We start from the raw sequence: 14299 nt of genomic DNA on the forward strand, positions 1-14299 counted from the left end.
GGATGTCAGGAGGCAGTAAGGGGTGGGGGTTTGGGGTGGTAGTGCTGCAGGGCTGCTTGGGGTGGGAAGGCAGGGGGGTGCAGGGAGCAGTAGGGCTGGGGGGTATGATAGTGCTGGGGGTGCCGGGCTGGCCCTGGGTGCCACCACTGCAGCGGTGTCCCGCGTCCCTCGGGAGCTCCATGGCCACCACCTGCCCCAGCTGCGGCTGGCGGGGCCGGGCAGGGAGGGAAGCTGCGAGCTTGGCTCTGCCGGGGCTCGCCTCCCTCTCCGCCAGCGCGGCTGGAAATAGAAACGCAGGGTTGAGCTGACGAAGCGCTCGGGGGCTTCGGCTGGGCTGGGAACCCGGCCTTGGCACCGCGGCCCCGGGGGCAGAGGGACAGACGGCCCCTGCGGTCCCCGGTGCTGGTGGGGGCAAGCGGGAACGCCCGTGATGGGGAGAAAGTTGCTCTCCGGGGAGCTGGTGCCCTTGTCCTTCCCGCGCACGGGGCTGGTGATGGGTTTATCCGGGATAAGCCGTAAATTGGAACGATCCTATTAATGTGTCTTGCGCCGGAGCGAGCCTCGGCCCGGCGGGGCCGTGCGGTATTCCCGGGTGCTGGCGGCGGGCACGCCTGGGCGAGTGGCCCGGGAGGCATCGGTGCGGCTGCAGGGCCGTGGGGCTGGGTGCCACGGGTGCTCTGGGGTCAGTCACTTGGCCTCCTGCCACATCCGTCGCCTGTCGGTGGGCAGGCTCCAGACATTGGAACTGCCCAGAGACATCGGCGTGGAGCCGCGTGTGATGGGAGCCCCTGGCTTCGGGGTGTCTGTGCCCCACGCCGCTCCCGCTGGAGGAGCTGCTGGACGTGCTGCAGCCGGGGAATAACCGGCGGACGCAAGCGCCTTTAATTCCGCAGGATCGCGGGTCTCGCTCCCCACCGGCATGGCCAGACCCACCACATCGGCTGTCGCCCATCTGAGCCCGCGGAATTTCCTTCTCCTGTGGAAACTGCCGCAGCGCTTGCTCTGAAATGGGGAACCGGTGCGGTGTCAGACCCGACTCCCCACCCCCGACGGCCGAGGGGCTGAAGGCCGCGTCCCCTGGGCCCCCACAGCCGGAGCAGCGAGCCTTGGCGCAGCGACCTGTGCTGCCGTCGGGGCGATATCGAACAGCCGGTCAGGTGTCGGGGTCGCCTCTGAGCCACGGCAGTGCAGGGTGGCTCGGTGGCTGCCCGTGGGCCCCCCGCTCCTCTCCCTTCGTCCTTGCGGAGCTGATGGCCCGGTGACTGGTGACCCCCTGGGACGGGGTGCCCCGGTTTGGGGCTGTGCCGTTGGTTCTGCCATGTGCTGCCGCTGTCTGAGCGGGCATTGCCTCTCAAGGCTGCACTTTTGGGGTGAGCCCTGCCCGGGATGTGTTGCCACTGGGTGCAGGCAGGGGAAGGGGACAGGCAGCTGCCCTTGCAGGGTGCTGACGGGAGCCGGGGGGTGATGAAGGGGACACGCACGGGTGGCCATCGCCACCTCCCTCTGCTGTCCCTCCCGGGAGAGCTTCCACATCTTGGTGGAGGAGCTGCTGGTGCTGCCGCGGGTCGCTACTCATTTAGGTTTGCTAATGAGAAGCTGGGAGAGGAGGGAAGGAACCTGCTCAGGGACGTATTTAGCAACCTGCCCTACCAGCCTGGGCGAGAGACGCGGTGCCCTCGCTGGCAACCCGGCACTGTCCCCGGAGCCCGGCGCAATGACAGCAGGCGTCCAGTGGGACCTTGCGTGGGGCAGGAGGTGACCAGGAGGGTGGGCTTTGGGGCCAGCATGGAGGGGACAGGTCTGGCTGTCCTGCACGATGTGCATCACATATGACTGGAGCAATGCTCTGCTTAAAGGAAGAAGGAAAAACCCCCAGCCCCAAAATCCCAGGCCAAAACTAGCGACCTCTTGCTGTCAGAGCTGATGGGGGATTCCCATCTGCTGCTCCCGCAGGAAATAGCTCAGATTTTTTGCAGCAATTATCAATGCCCTGCACTTCCTTTGGGAATTTTGGCGGCTGCACCCCAGCAGCCAGGCTGGAGGAATGCAGAGGGACTCCAGTTGCAGGCCAGGCTTGTCCCTGGCTGGCTCCCTGCTGCAGGGCTGACCCCTGGGGTGGGCGCTGGGCTCAGTGCTGGCCATCCCTGCCTTGGGCAGCAGCGCCCTGCCCTGCCCTGCCCTGCCCTGCCCTGCCCTGCCCTGCCCGCCGGCCGACGGGCACGGTTGTTCCTTGTGCCGCCGGCGTGCGTTTGCAGATGCCTGTGGCAGGTGGACGTGGTGGCAGCTCACCGTGGAAGAAGAGGTGTGGATGGGGACTGCTGCTCCCAGGGTGGCTGGGCTCCGGTGTAGGTGGTGGATGGTGGTGTGGGGAAGGGGATGTGTGGGAGAGAGGCTGCGGTGTGGTCCGTGCTCTGCTCCTGGCCCTCTGTGTTGCACCTCATCGGCAGTGACAAACCTCCTCTGGGGCTTGAGGGGAGCAGAGGCAGATGCTGAAGGCACATGGGGGTGGGTTTGCCACCACCAGAAGCCTTCCCCTTGAGGACAGAGAGGAGGAGATGAAAGGACCTACTGAGAGCCCCTTCTGTGGATGGAGATATCTATCCAGGAGCTAAAAATTTATTTACTGATTCATTTATTGGGAAGAGCCCAGCTGGAAACTGTAAGAAGGGGCTCTGGTGTCCATCTGGGGCCGGAGCAGTGGGGCTGGGGGCAAACAGCCGCCCTGGCCAGAGGTTTGCCGGGGAAGCAGCGGGTCTTTGCAGACTGGAGCAAGGTTTCCCAGGACCTTGCTCTGCCCTGTTGCAGCCTGTCCCTTCGCAGGACATGTTTTATTTACATCTCTTGAAGCATTGTCTTTAAAAAGAGGTCAGGAGCCCTTGTCCTGGTTAGAAGCTGTGGGAGGCTTGAGGCTGTGCCATGGCCAGGATCCAGGTGGACTTTATGGATTGGGGGGTTGGGTTTTTTTTTAACTTGCCAGTTCAATACTTCATTTCTTAGTGCAGCTCCTTTGGTTGAATTTGCTTTGAGCCCAAGAGAAAAATATCAAGTGAGTGTGGGTGGGTGCTCGGCCCCGCTGCGTGGTGCCCCCACGGTGGGAGCTGAGCGATGGGCTGGGATGGGGGGCTGCTGCCAAAGAAATCCCCCAAAGCAGCTGGGCCCTCGCTGTTGTGGGAATACCCCTGTGCCTCGTCCTGGTTCGGGAGCTGCTGCCAAACGCCGCCTTGCAAACGCTTTGGCAGTGATTTCTGAGGGACTTACCTATGGCAGCAGCAAGGCTTTCCCATAGGTAGGATGCTGTGAAGAAAAGCACTCAGTACGTGAATCCCCTCCTTGAGAGCAGGCTGTGCCGAGGTGGGATTTACATTCCTGCACGCAAACAGCTTCTGTTGGAGTTTTCTGGCTTCACGTTGCCTTGTCTCTGCTCCGTGCTGGTCTGGCTGGTTTTAGAGGAGAATTAACCTCAGTGGGATGAGCAGAGGACTAGTGAGGAGCATCGCTCTGCTGCTGTGCATCCGTGTGGATGTCATCCTCCTTGACCAGGGCTTCCCCCCTCAGAGCTGATCTCCACCTCTCAGGTGAGGGATTGAGGTGTTTGTCTTCATTTCCTTTAATATGCAACATCAAAAGGAGCAAACACTGGTGGGGAGGTCAGTGTGGACCCAGAAAAGGTCCTGGAAATATGTCATCCAGCACCCACCTGTGTGTCTGGGATCTCTGCACCAGAAGATGAAAGGGGACAAACACACATGTCCCCTGCCCATGGGGGACATCCCCCATGGGGTGACCCAGGGTCTAGCTGCACCCTTGAGCCATCCAAGTAGGTGTGGGTGTAGGTGTAGGTACAAAGTCCCCTTGGGTGCCACGGCCCTGCTGCTGATCTGCTCCTGGATCCCCACAGGCAGAGTAAAACCTGGGAGCTCGGAGTGTGCTTTGGGGTGTAGATCCCTCTGGAGATGGCCAGAAGGACCGCTAGTGGGCAGGAAGTTTTGTAACCTTTTAATATTTTGGAGCATTTCTTGCACTTTGTGGGGATATGTGTGTGCTGGTTCCTGCCAGGAGTTGTGTGTTGTGCTTAGCTGGGATATTTCCAGAGGAGAAACCTCCCCCTGTAATGGGGGGGACAGAGGTTGGAGGGATTTGCATGCTTCTGAGAGAAACGCATGGTGCCCAGGCTCTGATAACCAGCAGCTTTACGTGGTAGTTTGAAATGGGGCTGAAAAGTCCCTTTACATGAGAAGGGGCATTTGGTGGAGATGTTGGAGCTAAGCCCTGACCCTGGCCAAGACAGGAGATGGACGCATGGTATCCCAGCCACAGGTTGTGCCAGTGGTGAGGCCATCAAGGAGCGCTTGGCTTCCTCTCTCTTGATGAAAAAAACCCAGAACCTCCTCAAAGCTTTCCTTCTGGTAACTGCTGGTTAGAAGAACATAGAGGTGGTCAGTCTGGCTTAGGGAAAACTCGTGGTGAGTGGAGAGGGAGTCCTCTGGAGCAAGGTCACACTGGGGAACCGTTGCAGCGGGTGAAGATGACCTCCTTGGTTTTATCTGGTTGCTGTGTGAGGATTTGCTTTGCCCATCCTTAAAGGGTGGTGTGGAGGGGTCAGCGCGTCTCCACACCCAGGTTTCGGCACAGCTCGCGTCTTGCCTTTACCTCTGGCTGTGTCTACGTGGATGTGTCTCCTGCCTGGGAAACCACTCGCCCCTTAGTGGCTCCTGAGGTGACCTTGCCTTGGGACACTGGCCACCGGGTTGCTCATCTGCTGCTGGGGCTCCAGCCTGGTGGCGCTGAAGGGTTGGCCCTGGGCGGAGGGGATGGCTCACCAGGGATGGAGGTGGCTCCCTGGAGATGGGCAGAGCCCCCGCACTGACCTGCCCAAGCGAAAGAGGCAAACCCAGCCCTGCATCTAATTAGCAGCAATCCTAGTGCCTGAAATTAAGCCCAACCATTTTGTAAGGGCTCGGAACGGGGGAGCACGTGTGGCACGTTGCATCGGCGACGGCACCTGGGAGCTGTGCTGGCAAGGCAGGCACTGCCCTTTGCTGCTGCCCACTGTCCCGTAGAGCCTCTGGAGTGCCAGAAGGTTTAGGATGAGGTTTGAGATGAGCTGCTGGGCCATAGCCCAGGGCAGAGACCCCACAGAGGGCTGTGTGGCAAGGGTAGAGTTTTCCCTGGATGGATGCTGCTGCTCAGACCTTCCCAAAAGGGACCCCCAAGGATGGCTTGCAGTCAGGGCTGGACTGGCACCGAGCCTCGTGGGATGGGTATTTTGACATATCTGCCCTCACACTGGTAGGACAGGGCTGTGCCTGCAGTGGTTGGGCTTTGGGGCCTATTTGAGGCTTCCCTCAAAGTCACACTTCCCCCTGTTGAGTTGGTTTTCTGCTTGTTTCATTGCAGGGTAGGAGGCTGGGATGGAAAGACCTGTAGGAAAAGCAGGATTATGTCTCCCTAATTAGTAGGGGCCTGGTTATCATTTCTACCCAGAGCTCTGGATTAAATATGTGGGAATTATCTTTATTATTGGTATTGCATTAGTATTTAGGAGGCTGGGACCCTGTCTGCTGTGCAAACAGTGAATGATAGTCCTTGCCTGAAGGAACGCTGTCTCTGGCATGCCCGTCGCGTGTCCTGGGATGGGTAGTTTGGAGTTTAAGCCCTGCGTGCCCATGGCATTGCCTGAATTGCTACCACAGCTCCGCTCCCCAGCACTTGGGAGGATTTAAAGCACTGAATTGTACATCTTTTTTGTTGCAGACAAGTCACATGTGTTTTAGTATGGGGAAAAAAACCCCAGTGTATTAACGTGACCTCTGAAATCGTGATTTATATATAGATTTAAAATATCTAGATATATTTTTGGCACCTGGGTTGTCAAAGCCCAGGAGTTGGCTACCGCCTTTAGACGCCCTCGCTTTATTGTTGGAGGGCTACAATAAAGCAATCTCGTTAGGTAAATATAACGATGTTACGATCCACCATCTGCTAAAGTGCTGCTGCGTGGTGGTGGCGGAGTGGTGGGAGTTGCCTGCTGTGCTGCCTCTCCCCTGCTCCTTCTTGCTGGTGTCCGCCGTGGGTCTTGCATGTCCTGGGAGAAACAGAAGTGGTTGGTACGGATGGAGAAAGGGCTTTTTTCTTTTGGTTTCCTCCTTTTTAACCAGTCGGGGGATGAGCTGTTGGACCCTTCCAGCTGCTGAGGACCGGTGCGCATCGGAGTGTCGTGGGGCTGTTGGGATGGTGGTAGGGCCATCAGCAAGTCCCCCAAAAACTGGGTCACCGAGTCATGGAGACCCTGATGTGTGGGGAGGTCTGGTCTGTGAGGGTCCCTCAAGATGCTACCAGACCCCTGGGTCCCACAGCATCATCCTTGCTCCAATCTGTGGTGGGACAACCGTGTCTTGGCGTCAGCAGGGACCCCCTGCACCCCCCCTGCCCCCGGGAGCTGGAAGCCCTTTTGCAATCGCCAGCAGGAAGGATCATGCTAGGTCGGCAAAATATGTGAGGAACTCTGTTTAAAGTGCCTTTGGGGTTTTGGGCCTTAAATAAACATCCTGGTTGGGGTTTGGGTTGGAGATTTTCATCCCGGGAAAGGCAGGCAGGGGGAAGGGAGCTGTGCTGGTGCCCCAAGTCTGCATGCGCCTTCTGACAAGGTTATAAATTAGCTTCATTAGAGGAGGATCACTGAAAATAAATTGCTCCGCACCCTTTAGGGGCATCGCTGGGCTGTAATTTTGTCTTGTCTTTCTGGGGAGGAATGCCTAGAAACCCCAAAGTGAAATTACATCATTTTAAGCTGTTAGAGCTTGGTGGGCTTGCCCTCAAAAATGCAAACACACACCCCCTGCCCCCGGTCGTATCCCCAGGTGAAGCTCTGCCAGGGGCTTGTATCGAGAGCAGGGGGGCTAGTTGGGGTTGGCTGCAGGCTTCTGGCACGTGCTAGCCCCCTGCCACCGCTGCCCAGTGGCTGTCTTGGGGCTGCCCAGTGGGGGTGAGGAGCTGGAAGGCGCTGGAACCCCAATAAACGGTGTGGTTCAAAGCAAGTGGCCCCTGTGCTGTTAATACAGATCTGTGGTGGGAGTGGGCAGTGGGTAACCTTTAACAGGACATTAAACATTTATTGAAACTGTTAGAATTAGCGTCAGGTTGTATTTATTTGTTTTACTTGAAAAGAGAGGGGTGGGAAAAAAGACATGTAAGAGAGGCGAGAATGACCTGAGTCCCGTGAGCTGATCAACCCCTTGCGGTGCAACCCAGCCCTCCCCGTGCAGGCTCCTGGAGCAAAGATCTGGCTCAGGGATGGATCCAGCATCTGCTGTGCCATTCCCACGGCTCCTTGCTGGATCCCACTGCAGGGAAGAGCAGGCAGCAGCGACACATCCCAGCATCCAATTCTACCTCCATCCTGGGCCCCTTAAATACTTATCATTTAGGTGGGTTTTATTTTCCCTACCTGCTCAAAGGCTTATACCCTTACGGGGGAGTGGGAGAGCACAAGACGAGCCCCATATCATCTTCCCGCAGCCGCCCACCGGCTTTCCCCGAGCCGCCCCTCCAAGGATTACGTGCTCTCTTGAAAACCTCTTTGTTTCCCCATGTTTGCTGTTGTAATTTATGTACGATGCCGCCGCTTGTTGAAAAACAAGGTCTTTATCTCCGTGGGAATTACACCTGCAGAAATCCAGCCCTATCGCTGCCTGCGCACGAGGCTCTCCATGATAAAAGCCGGCTCCAGCGCCGCCGCAGCGATGCAAAAGTTTCCTCTACTTTAGCTGCCAGCGAGAGCGATGCTTGCCTCCCCTCAGCACCTTGTAGCACACAAATCCCCTCGTCTTTAAATGCTCTCTGAAAGCAGGCTGCTTGGGTTGTGGCTTCATTGCAAATAAATTTTCTTCCTCTTGATTTATGTCTTTCTCCCCTAGCAGCATAGGTATTCCTTTTTTTTTTTTTTTTTTTTTTTTTTTTTTTTTTTTTGGCTTCTGGTTGATTTATCTTTTTCTACATGTAAGATGCGTATTTCCGCACTTGCTGACATTCTGGCCCACCGTGAACCCGGTGCAATGATGCTGATGGACAGAGCAGAGAGCACACGTGCCACAGGGCCAAAGGTGCCTGTGGGTGGCTGGCAGCCGCGTTCCTGGAAAGGGCTATTTTTAACAGCTGGGCTTGTGCTGGGTTGCCATCAGTGCGCTGGAGCACGTAGACATCCTTTATTATTTTAAACTCAATAATTAAAAATAATGCGGAATAGTCTCTGCTGTGGGTAGCTGCTGCTGAGGATGCTCTGGGATGCCGGCTTTCCCATCATGCGGGGGTATCCTCCCCCCGGATTTGTGGGTGGGCTTTGCCATGGCACGTGCCCAGCTGCCCCCAGTTGCTGTCCCTGGTGGGGCAGGGAAGCCGATGCCCACCGGCAGCCAGAGCCAGCCCTTTGGGGGTGTGGGACCAGAAGAGCGGGAAGGGAAATGGCTCCCACTGGGGCTGCGGGCGAGGAGAACGGTGGGTGGGTGGCTGTCCCTCGCAGCTGGCCAGCTGTCCCCATCTGCCCCCTCCCTGCAGCTCTGCACCCCCCAAAAGCAAAATGGCAGCTGCTGGGGTGCACGCTGGAACTCCCCAGGTGGGAGCCAGGGTCTCCCTCCTCTTCCTTCTTCCCATAACTCTTCACTTGTGGTCAGATCAGGCTCAGGGGGTGCTGGGCTGGGTCTGCACTCCTCCTGCGTGCTCTCCTCCTAGAAACCATCAGTGATGCCTATGGAAAACCTTACAGCAAATGCTGTTCCTCTTAAGCGTGTGTGCTGTGGGTGTGCTGAGGGTTTTTCTGTCCTTTTTCCCCCACTTCCTTCACTAACCTGCTTCTCACCAGTGGTGCTATGAAAAGCGTTTAAGCCCAGAACCTTCCTTCTTGGTATTGATTTTGCTTTCTGCTCGAGTCTCTCTTTATTGCCCTTGGTACTTTGAGTAGCTGGAAGGATGCTGGGGGGAGCCAGCCTGCCTCTTTTGGGGGGCTTCATGTCCCCAGCAGCAAGGGGGTGGGCATGAGGGCTACAGGGAGGCGTTTGTGGGGGATGGAGCAGAACCCCTCCTTGGAAGTGCTGATATCCCCGGGGTCATGGTTTTGGGCTGCGAAAAAGTGCTTCTGTAAGATGCCAGAGAGATGCAGGATTACACTCTGTGCCCACAGAAAGCCTCCTGTAGGGTGGCCAGGGTGGATTCTTCTCCTTGTTCCAGATCACCAGCCTCGGCAAGAGGTTAAGGCGCTTCCTCCCATCTTGGGGGAAAACAGCATTTTGCTTGTAATCAGGTTTTTGGGCTCCACCCAGGTCAGCGACTTCACAGAGGATGAGGCACAGCAGCAGAGTGGCCGAAATAAACCTATTTAAATATTTACTTGCCCATTATAAAGTAGCTCTGTGTTTACCTGCTCCGTGGCTGCGTGTGGCACAAAGAGCCGTGGTGAGAGCTCCTCAGCTCCCCTGGGCTCGGCACCTGCACTGCCGGGCAGCGGGCGCCCCTTGCCTAATTGCTTTCCATCCGTTTAAGGGGAACTGATTAAGAAATTAATTCACAATCTCAGGCTCCGTGGGTCCCGATCTGAATGCTCTGATCGTCGCAGAGTGGAGGCGGATGCAGGCGAGTGCGGTGCTTCCCATCCTTCTGGCTGAAGCAGGAGGTAATTAGGGGGTTTTTAGTGTTGGGGTGATTTGGTATTTGAAAATTCTGTCTGTTTTTATCAGTTTCCACAAGTTTTGTGGCATATGAGGCTGCGTGGGTCTTGGCGAGGTTTGGGGTATGGGTCTGTGCTCAGTGCCATCCTGAACTGGGGTGATGGAGAGCCTGGTCCCCGGTGGTGCAGCTGCATGTTTCCCATCTCATGGATTAAGACATCAGAGGCTTTCCATTTTTCAACCCAACAAATACATATGCAAAAAATAAGCTGCGAGCCCCAAAAATAAGCTGTGTGCCCTCTGCCTTCCCTGTGGCAAGGTGTACTCTCCTTTTGCACAGCCCCAGAAAATCTCTTTTTTTGTGGGGCTGATCCCCCGCCCCCCGGTATCAGCTCTCCTGGAGGCATCACCCTCCCGGAGCTCAGCATCGATCTGCCTCTCACACCAAACCACAACGCACATGTATTTATTTTCTGTTATTTATGGGGCACCTGAACCAGGTTCTTGCTTTCACCAGGGGCCAGGACCTGAGGTGCCTTACAGCCGCCTCAGGACCCCCCAAACCGCTCCAGGCACCCCGGGAGGTGGCGGGTGCTGGACATTGGGTGCTTATTTCCCTGCCCTTGCACCTAAAGCAGGCTCTGAATTTGGGACGCTGCTTCTCTTGGCGCTTCATCGGACGCCAGAGCTGCCGATTAAGGGAAATGTGCCACGAGGCAGGTTTGCTTTGCAGGATTAAAAGCAAATAAATATTTATGCGCTATGCAAAGCAGGCCCGATAAGATATGCGTATCATTGGGAATTTGAAGCAGTTTCGGTTTGGGCCCAAGATGAAGGGATGTGTGTGTCAGTGGGTTTAAAGGGATGTTTTTTCTCTTGCTGCACAAAAATAAAAATAGGGAGGGAAAACCAAGGTTTTTTTGCTTCTCAGGTTGCTCTGGTCTTGGGTTTCACCATCTTCCCTCGTCCCCATGTCTTTAACTGCAGGGATGGAGAAGAGCCAGGGAGAGAGGGCAGTGCAGGCAGCATTTCGTATGCAAATATAATGCTGGCCCCGTTCCTAATATTCGCTGTGTTTACATGTAAATGCAAACAACTGTTGACTTAGTTTCAACAGATAATGTGTTTCATAACACAATGGAAATGAGAATTAAGCTGGAATTTAGCAGGGGGGAACATGTGTTTCTGCGAGACCTCAGGCTCCGCCAGCCCTGTGCCCATGTGCTGCGTCGTGGTCGTGGTGGTGCTGGCACCATGGGGACTTGGTGTCCTTGGGGGGCTCCTTCTTGCTGGTGTTGGGGGATGCCTCTGCTGACTGATTTCCCTTGCTAAAGTGCCCTGAAATAGGGTCAGTGAGACAAGAGCTGGTTGGTTGCCTGGTTGATGAGTTGAACTGGCCCACTGGTGAGACTGGGGAGGGGGCGGCATCCCCCCGAGGTTACAGGGACCAGGGCTGATCCCGGGACAGTTTTCCCCCAGGAAAGATGGTGGTCATGTGCTTCGGGGGTGTCAAGGCGTCAGGGGAAGGGAAATACTGGCCCAACCCACAGTGTTGGAGCCCAAGCGCCGGCATGTCCGGGGAGGGAGGAGGTGGCAGCGGCCAGGTCACCTTGTCCCGGCGTGACTCTGAGCAGAAGCATGTGGGAGAGGCCCCGGCTGTATTTTAGGGCCGGATCCTGCCCAGCCTGGGGCAGCCCTCGCAGAGCTGCCCCCGGGGCCAGCCCTGACGCCTGCCCGGGCAGCCTTTGAGTCATGGTTCAAATCGCCGGCTATCAGAGCCGCTCCCGCCGCCTCCACCCCGCGCCTGCCGCCCTCCCCACCACACCCCAAATCCTGCCGGGAGGCGGGTGACGCGGGACCCCAGCACCACCGGGGACCCCCCCCAGGATGATGTGTTGCCCTTCCCAAGCGAAGACACCAAGGCACGTGGGCAGGTCCCCACAGCCCCGGGGAGCACAGGCATCACCGGGGAATTGGCAATTTGGGACCCATGGGTGTGTAATCACCGTCTCTGGGCGTGGGTTTGTCCCGTCCGTCTGTCTGCCTGTCCCTTGCCTGCTGGCTGGCTGGCACCCAGCACAGCAGGGCTCGCGGTGCTCAGGGCACAGCGTTATAAAAGGCAAGCCCCTGTGAATAGGGCGGGGGGAAGTTTTGTGATGTGTACCCCAGTTATATTAGACACTGGAGAATCTCCCCATGAGACCTGTAGGGGATGGTCACACCAGTGGGGACACCTTGGCTGGAGGTTCACGGCTCTGCCAGCCACTGGGGAGCCTGACCAGGGGCTGGGGACCCCCCCACCCACGGAGCTGCTGCTCCCAGGGTGAAGGAGCAGCGTGGCGGGGTCTGGAGTTGCAGCCCCAGTCGTGATGCCAGGGCCTGGGGAAGCCAGAACCATCCTCGGCCGGACCCAGCAGCGCCTGGCTGCCGGCTCACCATGGAGGGTGATGTCTCTCTGGGCCTGGGGCGGGTGGGGGCCGCCGGCACCTGCGGCTGTTTGTGTCTGGCAGCTGGCAGTGATGCCGAGCCCTGATAGCACTGCGGTAATGGCAGGGTTTGCATGAGAAACAGCAGGTTTTGGGGCTGGTGCCGTGGCCAGAGGTGCCCAGGAAGGAAATGGGGATCCCAGCTGGCCAGGGCAGGCAGCTACCCGCAGTGTCCCTCCTCCCCAGCAGCACTGCCACACTGCCTGGCTCCCTTGAAGGGTCACACCGGGGCAGGGGTGTGCTCGGCTTTACCAAAGACTCCTCCATTGCCAGTGGCCCGTCCCCTGCCCGCGCGGGATGCCCGATTCTGGGCAGGCGTCAAGGCTGCAGGTGACAAGGCACAGCCGGTGCTGGCTCTTGGCACACGTGCTCCCCGCCGTGGGGCCGGAGCAGAGGGCAAGCGCCGGGGCATCCTGGGACCTGCTGCCGCCTTTCTGACTCATCCCATAAAAAAAATAAGGGAGTGGGCAGGAGGGGGAAGCTCAGGGCACAGGGTGCTCCTGTCTGCAAGTCTCCTCTCATCCCCTTAGAAAGCCATTTTATTTTTTTATTGAGCCTATTTATGTGGTGTAGAGTCAGGCCTGGGATTAGCAAATAGCTCATCCTGTAACACGGGCAGTACTCAATACTGAGACACCAGTAACCAGAGAGAAATATTAGAGATAAAATTAAAACATAATGAGATTAGGTAGCGGCTCTCTGATAGAGACCTCCTTGCACAGAGGTAATTACCTGTGAAGAGCAGAAAGTGGCTGATGAGCGGTGGTGGCCGTGGGCTGGGGTCGGCATGGGGGGAATGGGGCCACCCCAGCCCTGCCCGGGAGCTGGGGGTTGGTGCTGTCAACAGCAGCTTTACAAAAGAAAAAAGCGTCGGGTTTCAGTGTTGAGGAGGAAGATGAGGTGCACACCAGCATCCACTCCCACGGTGAGGACTGGGGTCGACCATCCTCTGCTGAGCCCTTGCAAACTTGTTGCGCCCAGCCCTGATGGTGTCTCTTTGTATATTTCCACTGGGTTTTTTTTCTAGATGATCCAGAATTATTATTATTATTATTATTTAACTGGAGCAGTACTGAGTTAGATGGATGCAAAGTGGGCACAGAAACTGGGGCGACAGCCAGGATGGGGCATCGGGCACCATTTGGAGAGAGCAAACCTTGTAATGGGATGTGGGGCTGGTGCTACAGCACCTGTGGGTGTCATGCACGTGGGATTTTTCTTTAATTTAGAGGGGGAAATAAAGGGGGTGAGGGGAAGCCAAAAAACATGTGCCTGTGTAATATAAAATTCAAGTTAGGCTCTCGGTGACTGCACGGAAAACAACAGGCTTTTTATGTTGGCTCTTGGGGTAGGAGGAGAGCAGGCTAGAATAAAGATTTACAGTGTTTGGGAGATTAAAGGCCCTTGGTACATTGTTCAAATACCACGAGATTAGTTTCCAAGGAGACGGATACCAGTTGCCATAGGCACCGGGGGGCCAGGAATTAGGATTGCGATTTTTTATCCTGATCACGCAACCAGTAGCTGAACGCTGCTAAAACTCGGTCTTTAAATAACCCCAGCATTAGCTTACGCACCGCCGAACCAGAGGCTGGAAACTGTATCTCCCTTCCGTCCCCCTCACCCCAGTGCCTGTTTGGGTGTGCAGCATCGGACCTGGGTATCGATAGCGGGGTGCAAGGGGATATGGGGCTGGGGACGAGGTCAGTGCAACCCCAGGACCTGCCTCGCAGGTTGTCCTGTGGCTTCTGGGCTTATCTCATTTTTTTTCTCGAAGTAGAGGGTTGCTGGCATCTTCTTGCGATACCCAGGACGTGCGGTTCCCTGTCAGCAGTTGCTGCGGTGCAGGGGCAGGGGATGTACTGAGGGGCAGAATTAGTCGCCTGCTAAATTTGGTTTCCCCTGGTCACCTGCTTCTGGGAAGTGCAACCCGAGCTCTGGCGCGTGGGATGCCGGATCTGTGCCCTTGCTGCCTGCCTCTCCTTCTAGGAACTGCAAAGCACCGGGTTTTGTCCGGGCTGCCCCGGTGCTGCCATGGCAAGGGGCACTGAGCTCCCTGCCGTGTGCTGTGGGATGGCTTTTGGGACTGGATGTCCCCCCGAGGAGGGAGGCTCAGCCCTGGGAGCCATGCAAGCACCCAGGTCCCTGTGGCTG

The sequence above is a fragment of the Athene cunicularia genome (genome assembly GCF_003259725.1).
Source record: "Athene cunicularia isolate RWA chromosome 19 unlocalized genomic scaffold, athCun1 chr19_part1, whole genome shotgun sequence".
Taxonomy (NCBI): Eukaryota; Metazoa; Chordata; class Aves; order Strigiformes; family Strigidae; genus Athene; species Athene cunicularia.